Source organism: Amia ocellicauda, chromosome 5 (genome assembly GCF_036373705.1).
Source record: "Amia ocellicauda isolate fAmiCal2 chromosome 5, fAmiCal2.hap1, whole genome shotgun sequence".
NCBI classification, from domain to species: Eukaryota; Metazoa; Chordata; class Actinopteri; order Amiiformes; family Amiidae; genus Amia; species Amia ocellicauda.
In genome coordinates, this window is record NC_089854.1 from 30,101,319 (window position 1) to 30,117,464 (window position 16,146).

A 16,146-nucleotide genomic window follows, 5' to 3' on the forward strand; every position below is an offset into this window, starting at 1 on the left:
TCCCTCAGCTGTGCTCAGGTGGCCTCCCTCTCCTCAGTCCTCATCCTCCTCAATCTCTCTGCAGCATTTGACGCTGTCGATCACGCCATCCTCCTCTCCTGCCTCTCTGACCTTGGGATCTCTGGGACTGCTCTCACCTGGTTCTCCTCATACCTCAGTGACCGGTCCTACCAAGTGACATGGCAAGGCTCCTCATCCACCCCCCAACCTCTACTCACAGGCATTCTCCAAGGCTCCATCCTGGGCCCACTCCTGTTCTCTTTCTCCACTCGCTCCCTGGGCCCCTTCATCACATCCCACATCTACACAGATGATGCCCAGATCTTCTTGTCATTTCCCTCATCCGACACCCTCATCCCCTCTCGCATCTCTTCCTGCTTGTCTCCTATCTCTACCTGGATGCACTCGCACCACCTCAACCTCAACCTCTCCAAATCTGATCTTCTCTTCCCCCGCCTCTTCCTCACCTTCTGCTGATCTCTCCATCTCAATCCTCTTGGAATCTACGACACTCTCTCCCTCTTCTTCTGCTAAAAATCTAGGAGTCACCCACGATCCTGCGCTCTCCTACACCCAGCATATCACCACGCTGACAAGCACCTGCAGATTCTTCCTGAACAACATACGCCGGATCCGTCCCTTCCTCACCGACTACTCGACTCAGCTGCTCGTCCAGTCACTGGTCCTCTCCAGCCTGGACAACTGCAACTCCCTCCTGGCTGGCCTGCCTGCATCTACTAGCCGCCGCTCCAGCTCATCCAGAACTCTGCGGCTCGTCTGGTATTCTCTCTGCCACGATTCACACACGCTACTCCACTGCTCCGCTCCCTCCACTGGCTCCCGATACCGACACTGACCTTCACCTACCGCTGTCTCGACCACACTGCACCAAGCTACCTTCAGACCCTCGTCTCCCCATACATCCCCTCCAGACCGCTGCGCTCCTCCAGTGCCAGAAGACTAACTCTGCCTCCTCTCCACTCCCCTTCCTCCAGAGCCGCTCCTTCTCATCCCTGGCCCATAAGTGGTGGAACGACCTGCCCACCGAAGTCCTTGACCTCCTTCCGGTGATTACTCAAGACATCTTTTCAGACTCTACTTGTAATTTAGTCATTTATTCTCCTGTTAAGCTCTTAACTTAACATCTTGTCTGCACTTATCAGCTTTTTCATTCTAGGATGTAAGACCTTATATATTGTTTACTGTATATCTTGTACACTTGTTACACTTGTGTAAATTCTGGATTTGTAAAATGTATTATGCCTTGAATTGCACTGTATTATTGCACTCTGTATTGTGCTTATATTTTGTAAGTCACCCTGGACAAGGGCGTCTGCTAATAAATACAAAATAATAATAATAAAAGATGCTGTTAGCAATAGCAATGAGTTTGTATTTAAATTGCTTATGGTCAACAACTTTGGCCACCGGAGAGCACCCTGAGTGTCGTGTGCGCGTTTTCTTGATTTTAATGCTTTACCATGACAAAAAACCTTTTTTTTTTTTTTTAGAGAAATCTCTTAACCACATACCACACACACGTTAATACATTAACAGGTTTGGATTCAAAGGTGTTGTCATTAAGAAGCAAGATATTTTGCATTAAATGCTTTAGAGCTAGACAGTGCTCCTAGCCCCAAATTGTGCTTATAATAATAATAATCATGAAAATGATTATAATAATGATAATACCATATGTATTATTCATTTTCTCTGTATGTAGAATATAATATAGGTAATAATAAATTATTAACCTAAAAAATTGATAAAAGTTAGTATTTAAATGAATAATAACCATCCAAATGCTATCAACAATGCACATATTGTATTGGTATTTAAACTGCTTGTGGTGCAATTCACAACTTTGGCCACCGGAGGGCATCCTGAACGCCGTGTGCGCGTTTTCTTGATTCTAATGGTTCACCGTGACAAAAAATGTTACTTTAGATAAATCTCTTAACCACCCAACCCTTAAATTAACAGATTCATATTTGTCAGACACTGTCATATGTGTTAATACTTTTTCTTTTATATTTTTCTGTAGGGGGAATGGAATGTATGTATACATAAATGATTAATAACAGTCATGTATAGAATAAACAAATTAGAGTAGGGTGTCCAAAGTGTTTCTGAAGAAATGTGTATGTACGATATATATATATATATATATATATATATATATATATATATATATATATATATATATATATATATATATTAATTAATTTAATATGATATACTCACTGATCTATTATATGCTTTCTTTAAATAAGATTTCTTTCATCTGATTTACAGATTTTGTGTAGACATTCTTTCTGTTCTTTCTTCATTTTGTTGGAAACTATTCTAGCAGTCCTTGTGCTTCCCTGATGATGCCTTTTAGTTCAGTATGGCTGAATGGCTGAAATCATCCTGCTGAGCACCTGATGTTTACTAATGATAAATGTATCCACATGGATGTAATACACATTAGTTTGCGGTGTATGTTGATGATTCACTCTCTCTCTCCACTGGGTTCCAGGCCATAAACTTGTAAAGGTGTCAGATGAGGACAAGGTCAGGTTCACTGCAGGACAAGGCAGATAACGTGGCTCCACTTCCTACCCCAACCCAGGGACACTGACCGAGACCTGCCCAAGAGCAGATGCTGAGCACAGGGCTATATGAGCTGAGCTACCAGAAGCAGCCCACACCACAGAAACAGACTCTACAACACAGACATGTTTGGGAAATGAAACAAGACCACTGCAACTACAACAACAACAAAACTCTAATGAAGAAAATTACAGGTTTGTTACAAAGGACTGCTTCAAATAACTGCCAGCTAAAGACTTCTTCAGCTACAGGCAAGGATTTCAATTCCTGGGTCGACTGTTCAGAGCAGCCTAAAACAAGAAGGAAAAAAGACACATTTCAGAAACAGCATAGAGAAGGGAGATATGTTGGCATTTCAATTTCATAACACTTGAAAATAAGGAGAAGTGCTTCATAAAGGCCCAGTTGTAACCATGAGAAATAACCTGAACCTGGAAATACTGAAAGGAAAAGACTGTTGGCTACAAAATAAATTGTGGAGCATTATCACCAAAATTGTTTTACAAAATGTACCTGATGGGAGAAAAAGTAGTAATTTAACTTGGCTTTTGTAGTTGACATCTCCACTGTAAATGGTTGTTTTTTTGGGCGGTAAAATTTGAGCTTTTTCACATTGACAGACATTATTCAAACATAATTCAAAGGCCTTTTTACTATTGGTTAAATGTCCAGTTGAGGCTGTGTCAAATAAAAAAAAACAGCTTTTGTCAAGAAATACTTCTTCCTGCCACAGTTTTTCTTTAAAAATCAGAATGGTTTGGACACATCATTTCTTTCTTTCTTTCCAGGGCAACTTACAGGCTACATGAGCAATACAAAAGTGCAATAACACAGTACACATTTCAAATCAATCATAATATAATTACATTTAAAAAATTACATGTTAAAATATACAGTTAATATAAAATACAAATCATACATCCTAATTCTAATAGGTAACATTAATCTGCATTTGTAAACTGTAAGTCACCCTGGATAACAGTCTGCTAAAATCATAAATACTACTACTACTACTACTACTACTACTACTACTACTACTACTACTACTACTACTACTACTACTACTACTAATAATAATAATAATAATAATAATCTACAGTTAGTTTTATTTTTGGTCGTTTGAGATGGGAGAACAATGCTATGGAGAAGAAAGTAGAAAGTGGTGCCTACAGCAAACAATAAAATCAAAATGAAGAGGCAGTGTTAAACTGGAGATTAATTGTATATTAAGATAAACTCTAATCTAATGTATTCAAGAAATGTAAATGTGAGCAAGTCCCTATTCCCACACCATCAGTGTCCCATTCTCCATTTAACTTCTTCTTCTTTTGCTTATTTTTGATATGTTTTAAAACAAATGGATTAGGTGAGAAAAGGTGCCCAATGGTTTTAGGAGTTGCCTGCATTTCTGCTAAAAACCAATGAGCAGCTTTTTCTCTGCAACAATTCCCTTTACAATTAAGGATATACAGGAAAAAATAACAGTGCTGCTGCAAGCTCAGGAAGTAAAGTTCCCAGCTCACCTGCAGAAGGACAGGTACAGGGTCTGGGGCTGCAGTGGATTAGTGAGCTGCACCCTAATAAGACAAATGAACATGATCAATTAATATTGGGTACTGGGACTAGGGCTATTCCAAAGCCATTGTTTAACGCTTAATCACATTACTGGCATGTAACAGGGAAATTGCACTGCTTTATCAACAACAGAAAGATCCACATTAAGACAGGGTAATGAATCCCTAATCCCCTTTCACATCAACAATCGCAGTAAAGCACAACTAAACAAATAACTGGAATAGGTTAACTTCTTAACAGGTTAAATCTAACATTGAATTTACCCAGATCTTCTCAACATAGAAACTAGCTGGAATTCAGAACTGTGCCATACATTTTTATTTTAATGTATATAACTTACATTCCAAATAAGTACATTCTCAAAATAGACAATACGAATACAAGAAACCCTTCGGGCAGACATAGCTACTTCAAGTACCAAACGTCATTTAAAAAATTAAATGACTAATTATGTCAGAAGTGGGAAATGTAAGCAGAAATAAATGATCAGATAGTTTTGGAGTCCTGGATTTTAGCTGCATACAAGTTTCCCAGATCATTTCCTGGCACCTGACAGGAATCTGCTTTGGAAGTTGAACACAAAAAAAAAATAGCAGTATTTCACAAATATACACCAAGCAAACAGCCATAGTTCTCAGAAAGCTACGATCAAGCTTTTAAAAGCATTAAGGAAACTACTGAAACAAACCCAATTACTGCAACAAACCCAAATCAACAATAACATCACAAAATTCACAAGAACAGCACGTGTTGTGTTTTATAGTTATTGCCCACATCTCTGAACTACTCGTCAATAACAGGCCATGACATCACTGGTGATAGCCTTTCTTCTGGAAAAGGCCAAATGCAGAGCAGACAGCTTTTAGCACACTGCACACCTTGCCAAAAATACAATACACAAAAGAATACCTCTTCAAAATGGAGGAAGACAGAAAAACTGAAAGTTGACAGGATTTTAAACTATGCATGTACAAAGGATATTTACCTAAACAGCTGCAGCAACATGCAAGGAAGTATAATGCTACAATTTCTAGATCCAAACATGTTCAATGTCAGGCATTAGTGTTTCCAAATACGCTACTTCACACAGCTTTATTGTTCCCACTGCAGGATTAGAATGATCAATTATGACAAACAGCAATAAAGCTTTATGAAGGCACTGCTCTGGATGGCTGCTAGCAGCTCAGCAGCTTTATTGTGAGCACCCTCTCGTCGCTTTATCCTGGTTGCAGTCATTTGTAAGCCTAAATATGGACTGATACACAGGAGAAGCACAGCCCCCCCCCCCACACAGCACACGTATGTCCACTACTATTTCACAAGCTTTGAGAATATTTAACACGATAAACGACTTTAATCATTAATGGAGTAACTGCTATCTCCAATACAGGGGGGACATTATTTTGTGTTTAGGCATTTTCGGGAGTATTGCCTTGAAGCAGGAAATATATGCAGAATAATAAGGTCTTGGCTTGAGATGGGAAATCAAGGCAGTACAGTTTCAAACTCATCTGCAGCTATGAACTACATCACTTCATATGGAAATTTGCAGGGAGCGTGAAGATGGGAAACAATCTATTTTCATTTACAGAGAGCACATGAATGCCCTGAGGACTCTGTCTAGAAAACAACATCAAGAGCATGAAAAGTACTAAACATAAACACAACAATAGTGCTGTCTCTCAATGTAGCAAAGGTTTTCCAGAAATAAATAAAAACAATAAAAAAAAAAACTATTTTGTCTTGACTAGCTTCTTAGGAAACAAGTGAAAAGGCTATTTGAGTAACATTGCCGGAGCACAAATCCTCTCCTTTAAGGAACAACCTTCGCTTAAACAGGACATATGTTATGGATTGTCCATGTAGGATTGTCTTGTATTCCTATGATATAGGTGCCCGAGTGAAGCAAATACACTGTGTGATTCATAGCAATCTTTCTAGGCTGCATGCTCTGCGGTACCTTATGATAAAGTATCAACACTATATTTAAAATCTGAACGCTCACAATGCACACATCAGCACCGATGAAGAAAGATGCCAGCTAGTCTCCAGGCTTGATTTGATCAAGTCGTTTCAAGTGCAGGATAATGGCGGCTTGGGCTTTATAAGATCACTCTCATGGAGTCAGGTGAATTCTCCTTTTGATTAAACAATTCCCTGACTCTTTCCCAATTCCTTCCTCTTTTCTCTCCTCTTTTTTTATGAGGGTAATTCAGTGACCCAGTGCACAAGATTCTTGAAATATTAAACAGTAATAAAACCTTGCAGCACTCTCACCTTGAGATGGGGGGTAATCAGATTAAACACTTTATCATGCTATAAAAAGTATTTGAAAAACTGCAGCTCCAATCACTTTGACAGAGTGTAAGCTAAATGGTTCAGTATGTGCATGTATAGTGTTCAGTTACTATAGTGTCCTAGCCTTGCACTGAACTAGCCGGGGGGGATCTCTGAATCTCCAGAAATGTACCTGGGTTGTTATGGCTACATTGTATCAATATTCTTCATTTCAGTTCTACTTGCAGCCTTCTCTGTATTGCAACTGAACTGCCAGAAACAGTTATTCCTTTGCCTTTAATAGGGATGACAGAAAAAACACACAGCCTATGGGAGTCTCCACACAGTGGCAGTTCAGCCCACATCCCTTCACGTCCTTCTCCGCTGGGCCACTGGGTGTCAGTGTGAGATCACGGTGTGTCCGAGCTTTGCTGTTGCGTAACATCTCCTGAGCACCTTACACCGGCTTATGCTTCCATTTTTGAGACATCTTAAAGATACACATATCCATGCACAGCTGAAGGAAGATTTTTTTTTTTCACAAGTCCCCAACAAACAAGTTATTTTTAAAAGCACAGAGGAAAAAAAAGAGATGCTCTTACAATTCTCCCCCTCTCGCTCTACTGTACATCAATCATGACATGAAAAATACTTAATGCCATTTTGGAAAATATGTAACTGCACCACAGTTAAAGATGATTTTATGCAAATTGTTTTAGTTTTTTTTGGGACTTGCAGCTTGCAGTCACTAAATCCTGTTGTACAACATTATAGATATTGTTGTGAAGGTATGAAGTAAACAACACGAAAAATAAAACTGCAACCTTCTCCTTACATTTTCTATTGAATTTTTCCTAAACAGGTCAATGGTTTTAAAAGAAGGAAGTATTTTTTTTTTTCCTCTCAGATTGAATCCTGTTATTTAAGCAACACCATTGCCTCCCCTTGCTTGCGCTTCCAAATGGCAGCTTTGCTCATTAAGAGAATTAATGAGATGAAGGTCAGTTTAAACCTATAACAGTTAGCCTTCGAGTCATCAGTTGGGGAAGTCGGTGCACAAGCTATCCCATAACTTTGACTGAGCCATTCTTAATTTGACAGATGTTGCCTATATTTAAAATACTGCTTTGGCTGTGGAATACGTAGCATGGTAAAGCCAATGTGTTTGTTTCCCAGCAAGACACCGTGCAAAAATAGGCAATAGGTTTCCATATTGAGGGTGGAGTAGGTAAGCGAGAATCTATGGGTTCAACCATTCTTCAGACTCTGTGACTTTCTGCAGCCATTTTCTCTGCGAATAAAACTGTGAGAGAAAAATGTCATTTGTTAAAAGCTTGTCCAAGGACATTTTTTTGAAAGGTCAAATCCTTCTTACTTCATTTCTCTTTTTGTGGGATACATTTAATGTAGGAAAAAAACATATTTGTTTAAGAGAACCTAGGTGAGATTACATTAAACAAATATGTATCATGTGTGAAGAGGGAGCAGAAAGTTAACCAGAGACCATTTGATAAAGTCAAGACCGCCTTTATCAACATAATTCAGATTAAAAGTACAGAGACCGGCATTGTTTTTACATAATGCCTTGTCGGTGTTTGAAGTATGAAGTGTGTATATGTGGTTGCTGGTGCTTAAAGCGGAAAGGTTAAATAAAAAACACATGGAAGAAGACAGATCAAGGCTAAGGGAACTCTGGGACAACTATACAAAATCAAAGAAAATGGCGAGACTTATTGACAGAAAGGTTGGCGTGCTATTGTTTGAATACAAAGCCCAGCTTGTTTCCTGTCACAGGGCCCTCCAGTACCACGCAGTGGACAGTGTGCATTGCAAGTGTTTGATGATTGTCTCTCATATTAATGGTGTCTACAGCAAGATGGGCTGTACATTAATTCATTGCACAGGGTTTACATTTAAAAAAAAATCTCTCTTACAGCGCTAAGGACCATCATTATGTAAGTCGTGGCATAGGCCATGATTGGAAATGACCTTTTAACTGAATTATGATGTTGCCATGAGTGAATAAATAGCACCACAGTGTAAGGAGGGATTTTTATAAAAAAAAGAAAAGAAACACCAGTGAATATGCCATTTGCACCAAGTCCTGAGTAATGAAAGAGCATTCAATGAACACAGAATGTCTGTGTGACGCTGTACAATATTATTCAGAGGATCCCTCCTAACACTCCCTGCCAGTCCTACATTTCTAATTGTGTTTAAGAAGAAGGAAGCAAACAAACTAAACAAACAAACAACAAACAAACTAACACCAAAGCATAAGCAACGGCAGCAGAAACGGATTAAGCTTTCTGCTCAAATGCCATGGCAATCTGTCTTATGAAAAATACGCACTTCCTGTTTGGCTGAGCAGTGCATTGGGAAACGCTGCTGACACCAGCTGCTGAATGCCATGACAATCCAGGAGAGGGGTGGGCTCTCACGCTTTTCTTAATTCTGTTACCATTCTTCAACTCAAATACAGTATAATCAATAAACAGACATTAGCAGTCGGCAGCCATGACTGGATCTTTACTTCAGCCTCTCTGACTGTTTGTGTACAAACAACTCACAGGCTCTAGTGTTACTGCATGCCTGTGGATTCGCCCCGTGCCCACAATACAGCGAGGGTTAGACAAACGGCACTAGTGCTTTCACGATGCATTGGCCTGGCTTCTGTTGAAAGTATCTTTGCCATGTTTTACACCAACCACACAATACATTTGTGTAAGTACGATGCCTGCCAAGTTAAAATACAACTTGTCAGTGTTTAGGATTACAGCCAAGCAAGAGACAAATCATAAATATCCTCAGCAGAAGTGGTTGTACCATGGTTTTTCCCAACAAATCTGATTAGGAATTCTCCCTTTCACACACAGATCAGCAAGACTGCAAGGATGTGTGTTACGGATTAGCTAGATTACGTATTTGATCTATTACTTCATAGCATTATAGATGTCATGCAGCAGAGGTTAATACGACGCCTACATCGGCACGGACGGCGCACAGTATCTGGGACGGGGTATGAAACGCAACACTCCAGATGCTGCCTGGGAGAGAAAAAAAAAAGAAAAAGTGGAGGGGGGGAGGATTTTTAGCTGCACGTAAAATAAACACTGCATATTTTCTGCTTTAAGGGGTTATTTCTGGAGAACCATCAGGGCTGTTGGAAATAGATGGAAGCCCGGCAGACGAAGCTGGTGATGGGGGTGCTTGTGTAAGACCGGGCATGGCATTGCTGGGCAGGCTTGGGTTAATCTCTTCCTTTCGTGAAGCTGGAAACCATCCACATGAGATTCTTCAGAGTGTCTCGTTTAATCACTCATGCACGCTCCCCGCTGCATGACCTGAATTCATCTCGGTATGGGACTTATGTAATTCCTCCATCAGGAGAAAAGAAAGAAAAAAAAACACACCAAGCAAAACAGGAAACTGCTCTAAATATCCACTGCCCCCTTTTATATGAATTATGCAATGAGTTCTTTGAAATCCATTTCAGGGCTGTTACATATGGAAAAATAAGTAACCTATAGTTTTGCTACATGTGAGGTTAGTCCCTCCTCAATTCTGTAAGTGGGGGTGACCTGTATGCTTTAGGGAGCATATAGATGAAATGTGTTTTAATGTCTTCTAAAGCAGTATATACATATATATTTAAAAATATATTTAAAAGGAGAACCGAAGGATTCAGAACAGTAAGCTGAAAAAAGTCCTGTTGGAGTTATTGTTCGTAGGTGACTCCTTAAAAACAACAACAAATCATAGTATCACATTTTCTGGAAAAAAAATCTTTTCAGAGGCTCATACAGTCCAGTCTGAGGTTTGAATGGCCTCTTCCACCTTTGCTGTTTGTTGATTAAGCCTGAAGAAAGCCGTTGCTATTCAGCCCATATTTACTTAATATTTTAATAGACATTTTACAGCATCTACAGGGCTTAAGAGATGTCTCCTTGTTTACAGTGTTTAAAAGTAGGCTGTTTTGAAAGTTGTTAAGCCAATAGAAAGAAGGTTGTCATCTTGGGGAAAAAAAAACAGCACGTGCTAGCAGGCAGTACGAGGAGAGAGGGGGTGTTGAAGATGGACACATGAAAGAAATAACTGGGGCGTTAGGGAGACAGTACATGCAGATACATGTGACGTTCTGTAAATGTGGATCAAAGAGCATGTATGGCTTTCGACAGACAAACACAAGTGTCTTTGTAACGTTCTTCATGGCTATTGGGGGTGTAGTAATAACTCTGGGAGTAACTATAGGCGACTGAACAGGCTTGCATTTGCCTGTAATTTTGCAGCACAGTTGATATTCAATGGAAAGATACTTGTGTGCTTTCTATGTATGCCTTATGAAATAAACAAAGTCATACTGGTTGCTTCAGGCAGGGTTAGGAGTGAGGTCTGCTTGCGTTATGCAATCATGTATTTTAGAAACGGAGGTTAAGAAGTTTTATTATGAAGCTCTGCCTGTTCACTATGTCAGCGCCTGCAAACTAAAGGTGAATTCAAGTCCAGTGATCACAGCCGGTTTGTTTCTGTACATTGGAAACGCTGGATTCAAAGCAGATGGTGAAGATGTCAACATCAATGAACTGAGAATTTGTAGACACGTGTACATGCCTCATAGCGATGCTCCCCAAAGGATATGAGAAGTACAATGTATCTGAAGCAAAATTTAATTTTACATCAACTAAAAAGATACAAAGATGAAGAATAAACATCGACTCCAAATCACAACTACGGCCGTATTCATCAGGCAGGAATCTTACATGAAAACATATAAATCATGTTGAGGAAAGAAAATGAATCTCCCTGTAACTTCATACAATCACTTTCCCTTGTGTCCCAAACTAAAATGGCCAACCGTTTTGCCACAGTTGATCAAAATTGGTTTTCTAGTAATCTTTGAGAAAATAAATAACATAGCTTAATAATTTACATTATTATTATTATTATTATTATTATTATTATTATTATTATTATTATTATTATTATTATTATTTGGAATAAAACAAAACATATATATATATATATAAATACCATTTTATGTATGTTATGCTCTCAAAACTTCAAATTCAGCATTCGGAATTGATTGAATAAAGGAATCAAAGAGCAAAAGTCAGCACAGGCCCGACTTCAACCCTGTTTCTGTTGATTTAGGCCTGGGGGCTGGAATGGTGAATAATAAGATTGATTATATTCAGCAGCTCAGATATTGACATGTAGAAATTGTGACAGCATAGCCCGCAGTTATCTGCATCTGCAAGAGGACCATATTATTTGCTTTGATAGCAAAAATATATTCACAAATAAATGCATTATTAATAATGAACTGCTATACGTGGAAAACCAAATTATTTCATTTTCTGAAGACTTAAAATAAGTCTGCCAACCAGACAAAATTAACATATGATTTTGGCATATTTGTTTTGTTAGAAAATAGGGTACTTTGTGTTACAGTATCCCATAATAAATAAATAAACTGAGTGAACAGAACAACAGCAATGAGGAAAATATGTCTCCTATAAGATACACAACAATGATTTTGCACTGATGACAATAAATGTTGACACTAATATTCTCCAATAAACACCAAATGCTGTCAAAACCACCTCTTACTAAGACATGTAGGAAAAGAAAACATGTATTTTTCATCACTTTTGTGGAAGAAAATGGGTGCATGTTTGCTGTAGGCCAACTGTTTAGTAAATAGGTCTCATAGAGATGATTTTCAGCTTTTCACCAAAGAGCATACTGTAACTACGTGGTTCACAAAGATTACACCCAGAACACCAAATCATTATTTGTAATTGCTGCTGGCATGATTTTGAACTGAACTACAATCAAACACTTGGTGAAAGCCTAATGCCGCAAGCATTAAAGAACCTGAATTAAGTAGTTTTCAGTGCAGCAGTAATGGTCAGAGGAGACGGCTCAGCTCAGATTCTTCATAGAAAATGGCCACAATTAGTTCACTTAGACTTAGCTCCTTCAACAAAGCCCCTCTCTTTTTTGATTTTGACACACCTGAGAACATCATACGGTGGGAGTTAAATGTACTTGAACACTTCACTGCTTCTCTGGTTCTGAGGTGTGGTGCATATGACAGCAAAGCTCTGTATCTCAGAGCCCTGGAAAACGATCAAAATCATTGTCTAATTTTATTAATGACCTTCATATGCCCACAACTGCAGTGAATGTACATTAAGGAGAGAAAAGAAAATGCAACACTGGAACAGTTCAGTTTTGTCATGTTATTCGCCCTTAGGAAAAAAAGGAATAGAAATACAATGAAAAAAAAACTGGCCTCTCGCACGCTTCCAAGAGATGCATTTTTAGATTCAAATTAGCTGCAGTGTAAAATTAGTTTGCACAATTAAGAACTAATTTCCATAGTACATGAATAATCTTCAGGTGGTTTAATAACTATGCATACAAATCTGTACTGAGGCAGTTGTGTATTATGTATGATAAACACTTGTATTCGTAAAAGATGCTACTGTAATATATCACATTAATCAATTGCCTTAATATGTATGACAACAACAAAGCAACTGATTCAAATGTTCTTAGTTGGGGATATATCTTAAGTAATAGAATAAAAAGGCCCTATTAACTGATTAGGGCCACACCACCTTTATTCACACATTCCTGTTCAGACCAGATTTTCACATCCTACCATTTACTCCTCGCTCTTCCATCGTTGAATTGTACCTCCCAGCACTTGGCTGCCATTACACCTTTTACAATTTCCTACTGTAATAACCTGAGACCAATTCATCTTATTACACTGCTCTTCACTTTAGCTCCTTTTAGCTGCAGTAGACGTGTAGTATTTGTGAGACCCATTTGTTGTCAATTATCTACATTGTACTGCACACTTTGTACATTATTCTGACTCTCTTCTCTTATTATCACTTATTGTAACAGTTGTGGGAGTTTCAATGACATGTTTATATGTACCCCTTTAGTTGAAATTATTCACCCTCTTCTTCGGTGCTTCATTTAGTCAAATTTATATAGTTCATTAAACTGCACTTCTTCATCAGTGAAATGCCAGTAGCTTCAATTCAAACTGTTTAGAAGTCTGTTTTTTTATTTATTTTGCAAGCTCTACACATATTAGAAATGCAGTCCATCAAAGTACATTCTAATTGCTAAAAAAATATCCATTCCATTAATTATTAAATATTAAACATAACTCAACAGTTGTTATGATTTCAGACAAAAGGCTAAATCTGCCTTCAAACCTGAGATACCAAAGCAGCAACACATTAATATTTTCTACGCTTTCAATAAAATGCAGTTTACTCCAGAAAATCTGGAATAAACTCAATGCATTTGCAACCTATTAACATTCAAACAGCAAAGGTCTGCCAGTAGTTATGACAGCCGTTGAATGTACTGTCGAAAGCTGAGAAAGAGAGACTTTGAAAGTGGATACAAAACAAACATCTTCAAGTTGTGTTAAACAATGTGGTCGCAAGACTGATTCTGTCTCAAATAAGTCTTTTTAAAAAACTGGAATGCATGGGATACTTTACCAGGCCTGAACGAATATCTCTATACAACATCAAAACCTCTCTCAGCACTTTCAATTCAATTCTTCCCCACCCAAAAAAATCCAGAGGGGTGATAAGTGGGGAAAAAACACAAAAACAGCCATTCTGTACAGCATTGGTGCATCAGACCAAGCAATTCAAGAAGGGAAGGCAGGATGTACAAAGCAGGTTGGTGGCCATATCCTCTGAATCCTTTAACGCTGTAACTCCCTCCTTAACTGTAGCACAGAAGTCATACAATTATGCTTCTGTACTAAGACAGAGATATCAAATAACTTGACTTCCAAATTAGAACTCACAGACCTTCTGTAGAAGTGTATGTATATATTATCAAATTCCATTTAACAGTCTAGTAGTACATTAATTATATGCTCTCTCAATTAACTAAATTAACTAACAAGGACGGCAGTGTGGAGCAGCGGTCAAAGCTCTGGACTGTGGCCCGGGGGTTGTGGGTTTAATGCCAGGTGGGGGACACTGCTGTTGTATCTTTGAGCAAGGTACTGTACCTAGATTCCCCAAGTTATAACCAAGCTGTATACATGGGTCATTTCATGTAAAAAAGAATGTCAAAAGTGTTAGTCACCCTAGATAAGGGTTAGTAATAATAACTATATAAAGATACAGTGCATAATGTTTATTTATAATAATATAATATATATATATATATATATATATATATATATATATATATATATATATATATATATATATATATATATATATATATATATATATATAATTCAAACAATTTCTCAATATATATTATATAAAGCAATGCTAACCCTTGGAACACATTTGACGATATTTCCTGTATTTCCTCTATCGGTGAACTCATGCATATTTCCCCAATATGAAATGATTCTGCCAAATGAATGCAATCACCCAGAATTGTTCATTCAAATAGTTGTTTTGGGTATGAGCTGAGGGTCACAGTTCCTTGCTGTTACCTTGGTTGTTAGCTCTGTAGTGAGCAGTGTGGGATCAGCACATTCGATTAATCAGTAATATCTTACAAAACACCACTAGCTGTTTCTTAGAATAGGTCACATTGAAATAAATGCATCCCATCATCAGAATTGCCCATTTGAGAGATCTGTCAGGTAAATGAGAGCTTTCAAGACAAACAAAGTGAATATTTGGAAATCGTAAACTGAAAATCCACAATGGCATTCCAGGAATTTAGGTTTTTGCAGAGAAAGAAACTGCTGTGAGATCTCAGATGGAGACTCATGTGGAAAGTAATGCCTAAAATAGAAGCAATCAACAGTCTCTAAGCGTATCAATCCCTGAAGTGATACATCTTCAGGTGACTAAGGACCTCAATTGAAAGAACATACCACACTGAAGGCCAAAATGAAAAAGACAACCCCACTCTCATCTTTAAAAGCCCTATGATTACAAACAAAACACGACAGGGTTTTGAATTGTAATGGAGAAGGTACAAGTGAGCAAGAGAGACATAAACAGACTAAACCAAACGTAGAGTGAAGGCTGATTACATTAAATCAGTTTTCTGGTAATTGTAATTCTCATATTAAATAATATGTTTAGCTACCTAAAAATTGTTTACCAGTGAAGGCTCTTAATATAGGACTTTCCTTTACACACCAGCAGGTTAAGTGTGATTCAGTCATGTAGATTAAGATCAAACCTAATTAATCTAATGCTTATTGACATTTGATAGTTATATTAATTACAATATGTACAAGCTTCCAGTTGCAATTAGTGCTCCTATAGCATTTAACAATAACATCACCCAAATGACAACAATTATACGGCGTACGGAAACAAGAACAAAAAAAATGACCCACATACTACAGAAGAGGGCTCAGAAATAACAAGGAGTGACAGAAACAAAACACTATGAGGGTTGAATGCAAGAAAGAGTATGTGATGTCACTGCAAGAGTAGAGATAAAAAATAAAAAATAAAAAGCAATGGGCCAGACACACAGCAAGAATGGATTATCATTCAACTAAAAAATAATCAACGGGATTTCATGAGACATACAGGGACTTAGAAGAATAACTCCTCAAAGATTAAATCAAGACATCTGCAGGAATGAGATGGATGAGCTTAGGTGAAGATATTGGTTTGAGAAATATAGTGGGGGACACCTTCAACTAGCAGTGGATCAACAAAG

General features: G+C 38.0%; 1 long non-coding RNA gene across 1 annotated transcript in view; it reads right to left on the reverse strand.

Moving 5' to 3' along the window:
* Positions 1-2,758: 2,758 nt before the first annotated feature.
* LOC136750027 (uncharacterized) overlaps positions 2,759-16,146 on the reverse strand; it is a 61,549-nt gene continuing 48,161 nt past the window's right edge. The window contains exons 5-6 of the long non-coding RNA XR_010816819.1: positions 4,119-4,172; positions 2,759-2,885 (exon numbers count right to left, since the gene is read on the reverse strand). This is a non-coding gene — a long non-coding RNA (uncharacterized LOC136750027). The remainder of the gene's footprint in view (positions 2,886-4,118; positions 4,173-16,146) is intronic.